Source organism: Octopus sinensis, linkage group LG4, assembly GCF_006345805.1.
Source record: "Octopus sinensis linkage group LG4, ASM634580v1, whole genome shotgun sequence".
NCBI classification, from domain to species: domain Eukaryota; kingdom Metazoa; phylum Mollusca; class Cephalopoda; order Octopoda; family Octopodidae; genus Octopus; species Octopus sinensis.
The window spans coordinates 56,591,530-56,603,697 of NC_043000.1; the positions used below are offsets into that span (position 1 = coordinate 56,591,530).

Consider the following 12,168-nt stretch of genomic DNA (forward strand, 5'->3'; position numbering starts at 1 on the left):
CAAAGTTTCTCCAATGTTGCAACAATATTACATCAAACATCATACCAATACTGCCTCAATATTGCACTAATATTGCTTTGATGTTACATTAACATTGCACAAATAACAAACCAATATTGTTCTAGTGTTGCACTTACATTTTCCAAATGTTGCAGAAATGTTGCATCAATGATTTCCCCATGTTCCCCTCACTGTTGCACTAATATTGCATAAACATCACATCAATGTTGCACAAATATTTCATCAATATTATGCCAATATTGCATCAGCATTACTCCTACACCAAATATTGCACTAATACTGCCCTAAATATTGCATCATGGGCTGCCCCATTGTTGCATCAATACTGCATCAATGTTGCTTCAATATTATAATATATAAAGGCAGCGAGCTAACAGAATCGTTAGCATGCCGGGAAAAATGCTTAGTGGTATTTCATCTGCCATTATGTTCTGAGTTCAAATTCCACCAAGGTCAACTTTGCTTTTCATCCTTTCAAAGTTAATTAAATAAGTACCAGTTATGTACTGGAGTCAATGTAATCTACTTAATCCCTTTGAGTGTGTCCTTGTTTGTCCCCTCTATGTTTAGACCCCTGTGGACAATAAAGAAATAGATATCATAATACATAATGCAATATTATAATACATGACTAATATTCCACCAATGTTTCTTGCATAACCCATTGAAATTTATCAAAATCTATATTACTTACAAGAGTACAAGTGAGCCAGAAGACAGATAGTTAGAAGAGGTATAAAGGAAGGAGAAAACCAAGGGATAAGATAGATAAAATTGTGGTATATTATTGTTGTTATTATCATTTACCCCTGGTCATCCCTGATCAAGTTGACCAATGTCAACATTCTAATTAAGGCCAATTTATTCTTTTTTTTTGTTTTTTAGTGTTACGTAAAACTATATTATCTGACACATCTTTGCTGTATTTAATATGGCAAATTGTGACTTGCGAGAGAGATTTTACTATTTCTAGCAGGCCAAACCAACCAAATAATGGCTTCTTCGTTAGCTCATTAAAGTTAGATTTTTTTTCTTCTTATGATCAACATTTTTTTCATTTTTTACTCTTTCCAGGAAAATAAGAGAAAATTTTGGTTCATTAACCAATTTGACCAGCTTGTTAATGACAATAAATTATTACTTAATGACATTATAAATCATTGGATAATTGCTAGTCTCTTCTAGTCTTTTCTCCTGTAGTCTACACACTAGTCTGTTCACCATTTGATCTAGTCATAATAAATGACCAAAGTAGAAGTCAATTTTCCAATTAGTTAAGAACTCCAATACTAAATCATTTTCTTTGTGTGTATTTTTTTTTTAATATTCATTCTTTTGCTGCCAAGTTAATATTTTGAAGAGGTACATATTTCCATTGCTTTATTCATGAGGTGGGATACAAATGCATGAGTCTCTTATCAAAAGACCAGTTTTAATCTTTTCAGCCATCATCAATAAGCCACAATGTTTCCATTATTGGAAATTAGTTTCTCACACATGAGCAACATTTCAAATTTTTCTCCTTGCTTTTTTATTTAATATGCATTTTCTTGTTGAAGACCAACAATGGCTATGGAAAGTACATACCTTTCTAAATTGGATGAGTTGGAAACAATATGGATGAAGTGGGAACTGTATAGAACTGTAGTTCTATGAAAGAAGATTTGAGTGAAGTATAAGGGAATGAAACAAAGAATAGAGGATGAAAGGAGGAGAAGCAGATATATCAAGTGTGTCTGGGGAGAGGTGATGAACATAATGCTAGTTCAGAAAAGTAGAACCTGCTAGAATCTTCCATCATTTACAGTTAGAACAGTAATATGTTGAAAATGAATTGGTTAGATTCAGTGGATCAGCTGATCTGGTCTTAACTCTTTAACATTTAAACCGACCACTAACTTAACTATCCGCTCAGTTGAAGTCGACTCTCAGTTACTCAATGGATCAGTGTTCTCCAGCCAGTTCTAACTTTGTCTTGACCATTTAAACCCCGTCAGAACCCATCCCTTTTCAGATTTGGCCACAGCTGATTTCATTGAGAAAAAGGAAAAAGTAGAAGAAAGAAAGAAAGAGACAGAGAAACAGATAGGCAGACAGACAGAAACAAAGAGAGAGTGGGGGGGGGAGACAGACAGACAGACAGAAGTGTCAACCTCAGTACTAGGCTGATGCTTTATCAACCTCCAAAAGACATCAGCAGAATTTGAACTCATAATGCAAAGAAGCAAAACAAATGCAAAGCATTCTACTCATCACTCTAATGACTCTGCCATATTGCCTTATCAGCAGTTACAGTGACTGAATCTTTAACCCTTTCAAACCTCAGTTTCTAATTAGTAACATGCCTAACTGTTTCAATTAATTTTCAAAATAATCAAAAGTTCTTTAAGAGTTTAGTGTAAAAATTGTCACTGTTATATATATTGTTATATCATTCTGATGTTGTTCAACAGAGATTAGAGTTTTAGCAAGATTTTAATTTGAACCTGATCACTTACAATAGGTGGTCTTATGGGAGTTGATATTAAGAGATTTAAACAGTCAGCTATAGGGTTTTAAGATGGATGCAACCAAGGATGTTAGATCTTAGAGCAGCAATACTTCCCCAGATATGTGAATTAGCAGCACTTCGGTTGTGACAAAGGGAATAAAATTTACAGTTATACAATAATATTTATAGGTGTAGGAGTGGCTGTGTGGTAAGTAGCTTGCTTACGAACCACATGGTTCCGGGTTCAGTCCTACTGTGTGGCACCTAGGGCAAGTGTCTTCTACTATAGCCTCAGGCCGGCCAGAGCCTTGTCAGTGGATTTGGTAGACAGAAACTGTGTCTGTGTTTGTCTCCCCAACATCGCTTGACAACCGATACTGGTGTGTTTACATCCCCGTAACTTAGTGGTTTGGCAAAAGTGACTGATAGAATAAGTACTAGGCTTACAAAGAATTAGTCCTGGGGTCTATTTGCTCGACTAAAGGTGGTGCGCCAGCATGGCCACAGTCACATGACTGAAACAAGTAAAAGAGTAAAGGAGGAGTAGCTTGCAGGAATTTTTCAAGAATGTTCATAATATATATAAATGATTCAGAACACTACAGCAGACTTTGCTCTTGCCATTAAAAAATCATGTCTTTATGGGATTTTCCTCTCATGTTCTTGTAACATTTTAACAACAAAGAGTACTTATTTTATAGCTCTTAAATATTTTAAAGAATATAAAAATATAATGAAACAATTATTGTTTTAGTACCAGTAGTGATAAAAAAAAAGGTTGTTTGTTGATTAGTTTATAAAATAAGTGTGTGTGTGTATGTGTGTATAATTGGTACTATGGCTCTCTACCAAGTTTAATTTAGTGCTATGACCATCATAAAGAATATTCAATGACATTCACTCATGAAATATATCTATAAACAAGAACAATAAGAAAAGAGATCAATTTGATATAAGCCAGATATTCAAAACATATTTCAACAACTATGTTTTTGTATATTATTTAAATTGACCAACTAACTCCAGCTCTCTTTAAAATGTCTCCTTCAAACTATGATAAAACTGAAACAAGAAGACAAAACATCTACACAACAGCTATAAATGGTATATTGCATTACTGACACATAAAGTCAGTTTTGATATACAAATAATATTTCAAATTTACAGTGCCAAAAAACAATAAAATAATTTCTAGAATAATAATGAAAGGAAATAAGAATGCATTAAAAGAAAATAAAACTATAGAAAAGAGAATGAAATTTTATACAAAAATTTCAAATTTACAATAGAAAATGATATATTTATTGGAAACAAAAATATTTCATATGTTTTATTTTCTATGTACAAATCTTATTACACAATAAAGCAAGATTCTGGGGAGAGGGAGAATATTCCATTGATTGGCTTTTGTAACTCAAAGTAGCCAATAACCAGAGAAATTTCTTATGAAAAAAATGGTAAATAATACATACTAATTTATTCATTTTTTTCTTATCACTTGTTCAAAAGTCTGGAGCTGGGGGTGGGGGAGCCTTTTTGTATTTGAAGGCCAAATTAAATTAAGTGCAATCTAATAAGGCTGCATTAAAGAAGATTTTATTAAATATATGAAAAAAAAATGAAATTATATTTATTGTGAAAATGTAAGTATAAATATTAAAAAAAAAGAAATAAGAATGTATATTTATTTCTATAGATGTTTCTGAGACAGTTTAAGAACATTGGAATAGATATAATACTAAGTCATCAACAAAAATGTATTTTTTAATGCAAAACCTAGACTTTTATAGAAGGCTGTACTTAAGGTCCTCAAAGAGTTTACTGTCTCATGTTTCCCATCCATGGTTAAGAGATTCAGTACTCATAGCTATGTTTTTTTGTTGTTGTTTTTTGTCTTCTTTAGTCAGTGAATATTTTGCCCTCTTGACTCAGTGAATTTAATGTTGAACTAAGTAGTTTTTCCAATAAACCACCGGCACCTACTTCATTAAAAATTAATGTTTTGTTGACCAAGTAGCTAAATATTGTCTTCCCTTTATGTAATATTGAAATTAAAGCTGTTAATTTATTAATCACAAAATTGCTATTTAACTACTATTGTGAAGTTATGCATTACTTAAGTAGGATACAACATGTAGTAAAGATTGATCCAAAATAAACATGATGCACTCAGTGAATCAAGTACCATTTTCCAAGAGCCAAAGAGAGAATAGTCAAAGTAATGTTAAAGCTCAGATAAATGCAAGAACTCATGTTGACACAGACTGGGTGCACCATCATGATACATGTCAGTCCTTATTTAGAGTTACTACTCTCCTAGTTGGGCTGGAGCTCTTACAGGCCCTTCAAGACTTGTGAGACTAATGCCTTAGTGTTCTATTTAAGTTGTTGCAGGTAAATGCCTGCAGTAAAGACATAACCGAGGAGGAGATTCCAGAGAACTGCTGTTATGGTGAAGAAGGATTAGGTGTAATGGTTAGTGCAGGGAAGGTGGTTAGATTAAGTTCTTTCACTTCAACATATTCTCTGTTCATTCACCAAACATTTTACACAGTGTGTCACATGAATTTCATTATGGCTTTTCTAGTATCTGAGAAATTGCTTTATCCAATGTGGCACTAACTAGTCCTCTCTGTTCAATGCTTTCCTCATTCAAGGCAAGTTTGACTGAGAGAGTGAATAGAAAAGAGAGTGATGATAGAGGGAAAAATACTGTGAAAGGACAAGAAAAAAAAAAAGCAAGTATGAGTATGATGGGGAAAATAAAGATGTAAGAGTATCAAGAGAGGCCATGGTAAAGGCAGCGAGCTGGCAGAAACAATAGCATGCAGGATGAAATGCTTAATAGTATTTCACCCGTCACTATGTTATGGGTTCAAATTCCACCAAGGTCGACTTTGCCTTTCATTCTTTCAGGATTGATAAATTAAGTACCAGTTGAGTAATTGGGGTCGATGTAATTAACTATCTCCCTCCCCCAAATTTCAGGCCTTGTGCCTGTAATAGAAAAAAATTAAAAAATAGAGAGACCATGGTAGATATTTCTATGTTATTACCCCCCCTCCCTTCTTTAAATTGTAAATATATGCTTCAGTCATCAATATTACAACATGCCTTAAGACTGCAATCTGACAGAATTGTTACAACATCAGGCAAAATGCTTACCGGCATTTCATCTGCCTTTACGTTCTCAGTTCAAATTCTGCCAAGGTTGATTTTGCCTTTTTGTCCTTTCAGGTCGATAAAATAAGTGCCAGATGAGCACTGAGGTCGATGTAACTGACTTACTCCCTACTCTAGACTTGCTGCCCTTGTGCCAAAATTTGAATCCAAGTTTATAACATGCCTTAAGGTGGCAAACTGGTAGAATCGTTAGCACACCGGGTGAAATACTTAGAGGTATTTCGTCTACCGCTACATTCTGAGTTCAAATTTCGCCATGGTCAACTTTGCCTTTCATCCATTTGGGGTCAATTAAATAAGTACCAGTTACGCACTGAGATCGATATAATTGACTTAATCCCTTTGTTTGTCCTTGTTTGTCCCCTCTGTGTGTAGCCCCTTATGGGCAGTAAAGAAATAAGAATCATTAGCAGGCTTGGCAAAATACTTAGTGGCATTTCGTCTGTCACTACATTCTGATTCAAATTCTGCCAAGGTCAACTTTGTCCTCCATCCTTTCAGGGTCAATAAAATAAGTACCAGTTGGGTACTGGAGTCAATGTAATTGACTTACCCACTTACCTGAGGCGGCTGGCCTTGTGTCAAAATGTGAAGCCAATATCATAACAAACATTACAAAAAAGATTTTTAAAAGCCCTATCAAAAATGCTGAGGAAAAGAAGATTTTAGTGAATTATGTGTATATAACAGAACTACTAAACCAAAGCAGAGACAGATTAGTCAACAACAACATCCACATTACCAGCAGCAATAATTCTCCTCCAAAACAAGATCACCAGACTACAGATAAACATCAGACACTAGGATACCATCACAAAAGTGAAAATTGAATAATAACTTCAACAAACTTTGATTGAATAATATATTATCAAAAATATACAGGAACAGCAAACTTGAAATTCAACAGCAGAAAATAAGCTAAACGAATCAAAATTTAAGCCTATCGAAAATTTCACACACAAGTTTTTTTTTTATTATAAATAAGCAGTAATGGGTGAGAATGGGAAATATTAAATCATCTTCTTAAAAAGTAGAGGCCAATACATTCTTTTATTCTTTTACATGTTTTAGTCATTTGACTGTGGCCATACTACAGCACTGCCTTGAAAGATTTTAGTCAAACAAATTAACTGCAGGACCTTTTTTTTTTTCAAACCTAGTACTTATTCTATTGGTCTCTTTTGCCAAACTGCTAAGTTATGGGGACATAAACATACTAACATCAGTTGTCAAGCAGTGATGGAGGGACAAACACAAACACAAAATTACACACACAGGTATATATATATATATGTATAAAACTTATATATAAAATGTACAAAAGGGGACGACAAGAACGCAAACTACACAAAGAGACGACACAAAAAAAACAGACAGGTCATTCGAAACCTCTAATCTTCAGTCAGGAACCGGATCATCTTAGCAATTTCAGCTGTATATATATATATATGTATAAACAATGGGTTTTTTTCAGTTTCCGTCTACCAAATCCACCAAAAGGCCTTGGTTAGCCTGAGGCTAAAGTAGGAGACACTTGCCCAAGGTGTCATACAGTGGGGCTGAACCTGAAACCATGCAGTAGGGAGGCAAGCTTCTTGCCACACAGCCACACCTGTGCCATGTTTGGATATTATCTACAAATCTTTTACTATACCCTTAATAAGTCCTCTTTCTGCAATATTATTATTATTACTATTATTATTAAGGGGTGACAAGTAGAATCAGTAGCACGTTACACAAAATGCTAAGCAGCATTTCTTCTGACTCTTTACATTGTGAGTTCAAATCCTGCTGAGGTCAGCTTTACTTTTCATCCCTTTGAGATCAATAAAATAAGTACCAGTTAAGTACTGAAGTTGATGTACTTGACTAGCCTCCTCTCAAAATATTTCTGTAGTACATCTCCAGCATTAGAAGCAGTGCAAAGGCAATAATAATAATATTAATAATAATAATAATATAATAATAATAATAATAATAATAATAATAATAACCGGATATTATTATAAAAGATCAGACAAAAAGGATGTGTTTATCAATTGACATGGGTATTCCCTGTGATCACAATATAGCGGCGAAAGAATTTGACAAGATTAGTAAATATAAAAACCTGCTAATAGAAATTGAAAAAATGTGGCATCTCAAGGCGACTACAGTACCAGTGATTGTAGGATCTCTAGGAATGATAAAAAAAGGTACTGAAACCTATTTGAAAATGATTCCAGGCTTACCATCCCTACAGGAAGTGCAAAAAATCATATTAACTGGAACGGCTCATGTACTGAGAAGAGCACTATCGCTGTGAAAATATCATCCATCGATGAATTTATTTATTTATTAATTTTTAAATACATATTTTATCTGTGAATTTGCGCGTGTAATCTGGGAATGCATACAATGCCCTTCTCTGCCCTAGGTGTATGGAAAACACTCGGCGAGAAACGGAAGAAAATTTGAAGAAAGAAGGAAAATACATAATAATAATAATAATAATAATAATAATAATAATAATAATAAAAATACTTTCTACTAAAGATACAAGGCCTGAAATTTGGCGGGAGTGTGATCGATTATATTGGACCCCCCCCCCTCCAGCATTTTGCTGTTACTTAATTTGTAAACCCTGAAAGGATGAAAGGCAAAGTCAAACTCAATGGAATTTGAACTCAGGATGTAGAGGGTCAGAAATAATGCAGCTTAACATTTTTTTCAAATGTGCTAACAATTCTTCCAGCTCACCACATTAACAACAATAACAACAACAGCAGCAGCAACCAAAAAAAAAATAATAAAATGCAACAAAACCTCATTTGAAAACTATTTTAGAAATCCTATCAAGAGGATAACTTGTATGATAACTAAGCCATCTTTTTTTGTGCAAGATTACAGAACGTGATTTGGATATCATCTTTAATATTCTATTTCCTCTAAGAACTTTAAAACATCTTAAACAAGCAAACAGGGAGAGAGAGAGTGAGAAAAGAGTGAAAGAAAGACAAAAATAAAAGAGGAAAAAGAATGATATTCAAAAGAAAATAGTTTACCTTACATCTACAAAAATAATCCCCTACCACTAAAAATAAGAAAAAAGAATCTTTATATTCAGTTTACGAAATACATTGGTCAAAACCTCAGGTTTCATGTTGTCCAGAGGGACAGAATGGAGACGATGACTTCAGTCTATATAGGATATTTATTTAAAAAGTTGTCTGTAGTTTTTTGCTTTTTTTTTCCATCAAATATTTTCAAATCGTACATAGGTAAAACAGAACTAAACAATCAAGACAAACAAGAGAAGAGAAAATAAAACACACACACACACAAAATATAAAAACAAGATGTAAAGTATATTAGAAAATGTCTTCTCTTAGGATTAATGAATTCTTACCAGTTCTCCCCTCTCTTCTGTTTGTCACTAAATCTAAAACAACACGACATATATACATATATATATATACACATATATATACATATGTATACATATATATATATACACACACACACATATATATATACATATATATATACACACATATATATATATACATATATATACATATACATATATATACATATATACATATATATATACATATATACATATATATATATATAATATATATATATATATATATATATATATATTACACACACATATATATATATACACATACACATATACATTATATACATACATTCTTGCAAACATACATACATACATGTGTGGATAGATGGATGTATATAATGTATATGTGTGTATGTATGTGTGCGTGCATGTGTGCGTGTGATTTCAAGTTGTAGCAGCTGGTTAAATCAGTGTCAACCAAGGAATTCATACATTTTTTTGCATCTGACCAACAGTAATGTGATGTGGCTCAGACAAAAACATTTAACTGTTACTAGCTCAGTCAGTCTATGTGTAAACAGAGTCAATGTAAATAGGGGTAAATTTCATCACTTAGACAGCAAGGACAGAATATAATTTATTTCATTCAATGAAGGGGGTTTAGTTAGTTGATAAGGTCCATGGTGAGATGAAAAGGCAAAGTGGCTCCCAGCACTGTTTGAACTCAGGACTAAATACTGTAAACCATTTAGTTCTTTACTTACACACACACACACACACACACACAACATTGTCATCATCATCAACATAATCACCATCACCACCACCACTATTTAATATCCACTTTTCTGTGCTGGCATGGGTTAGATGCTTTGACAAATACAGATGAGCCAGAGAGCTGCACCAGATTCTATATCTGCTTTGGCATGGTTTCTACAGATGGATGCCCTTCCTGACACCAACTATACAATAGAATGTATGTATGTGTGTGTATGTATGTATGTATGTATATGTGTGTGTGTATGTGTGTGTATGTATGTATGTATGTATGTATGTATGTATGTATGTATGTATGTATGCATGTATGCATGTATGTATGTATGCATGCATGCATGCAATTATGGCAGTAAATAGGCAGAATTGTTTGAGAACCAGATAAAATGCCTTACAATAGTACATGTTTTGTATTTCTGAGCTCTAAGTTCAAATCCTGCCAAAGCCAACTTTTGCCTTTCCTCCTCTTTTGGGTCGAAAACTAAAGTATGAAATCTGGGTAGAGATAAATTGACAGAATTGTTAGAAAATCAGTCTGTAATCTAATGGTAAGATTTGTAGTGCCACTAGCTCCAAGCTGTATGGGCCCTCGCCTTTTCTTTAACCCTTTACCATCCCTATTTCTCTGTCAAATGTAATGATTTTTCATTCAGATTGTTTTTAATTAATCATGCAATATTTTGTAGCTTTGAAATTTTGATTATGTGATTGTATATTTTTAGAATGGCATTGAAGGTCTGTGTGATAGGTTGGATCTGGCTAGTTTGAACATAAAACAGGGAGCATATCTGGGCTGGATATGACCAGTTTAAATGCTAAAAAGTTAAACACCAGTGGCAACGGAAGTGTAAAATTTGCAAAGATGGGTGAGTACTGGTCTCCTTATAAAATTAAAGCATTTCACAAGTCTGTGCTTTAGAGAGAAGTTCCATGAAGATCCAAGGGAAGATTCATGGTCTCACAGGACATATGAAGGTCCCCAGATATTGCACCACATCACCAAAAACTCAACATATTTATTAGATGAATAATTAGTCTGTTGTGATGAGTTCTAATCTATAAAAGCCTATCATTAGTCCCGAACTGGGTAGCAAACCAATCTGGTGCAGAAAAGAGGTTCATATAATCTCTTACCCATAGAAATTGAAGTGTACTGACAAAACAAAGTGGTGGCGCAGTCATTAGAGTGTTTGACGTTAATACCTTACAGTATTGTTCCACCTCTCTGCGCTCTGAGTTCAAATCCCACTAAGGTCAACTCTGTCAGTCATTCTTTTAATATTTTTTACCTTTGTCTTTTGTCTTTTACCTGTTTCAGTAAATAGATTGTGCCCATGCTGGGGCACCAACTTCAAGAGTTTTTAGTTGAAGAAATGGACTCCAGTACTTTTTCTTTTTTCAAATCTGGTACTTATCTTATTGGTCTCTTTGGATGAACTACGAAATTATAGAGTTTAATTGCTAAAGGATTAAGCAACAACCAAAGTTCGCTTCCCATAGATATGTATAGCCAATCTGAAAGTCTTGTGCACAGATTCCAACAACCCAGTTTTTCTTACAAAGCTCAAGTCAACCTAAAATTATAACAGAAAACACTTTATCAAAATACCACATAGTGGGATGGGATTGAATTTAGAATCATGGAATTACAAAGGAAACTTCTTACTCCCACAGCCAGGCATAGCTGTGTGGTAAGAAGTTTACTTCCTAACCACATGGTTAGGAAGTAAATCCCACTGAATGGCACCTAAGGCAAGTGTCTTCTACTTTAGCCTCAGGCTGACCAAAGCCTTGTGAGAGGACTTGGTAGACAGATACTGAAAGAAGCTTGCCATGTGTGTGTGTCTCTCTCACTCTTTCTTTCTGTTTGTGTTTGTCCCCTTCCACTACTTGAAAACTGGTGTTTTTTCCATACCTGTAAGTTAGTGGTTCAGCAGAAATGACACTGATAGAATAAGTACCAGGCTTCACAAAAAAAAAATAACAAATAAGTAATGAAATTAATTCATTCAACTAAAATTCTTCAAAGCAGTGCACCAGTATGGCCACAGTCTAATGACAGAAACAAGAAGAAGATTTTAAAAAATGAAGATAACTGCACTGAGAACTTTCTTTCTGGATTTTGTCAAGCTGACACAAACAAGGTCCACTGCTTACTTTGCAGTTGTTATTGCTGAAGGCTTTCAAGCCATAATCAACCTCATCTTTACCAAGCCTAGTGTAATGCTGATAACTCTGTTGAATGTGAACATTTTTGAGTCAGCAGGGGATAATTTGAGGGGCATGTGACTTCTAGTTGCAGTAGGCTGAGAGACCACATAGAGACTCGCTCGTTAAGCTTGTATAATCAATC

General features: G+C 34.0%; 1 protein-coding gene across 1 annotated transcript in view; it reads right to left on the minus strand.

Moving 5' to 3' along the window:
• The window catches only part of LOC115210448 (decaprenyl-diphosphate synthase subunit 2), a 607,213-nt gene that overhangs the window by 191,524 nt on the left and 403,521 nt on the right, over window positions 1-12,168 (minus strand). The window lies entirely within an intron of this gene.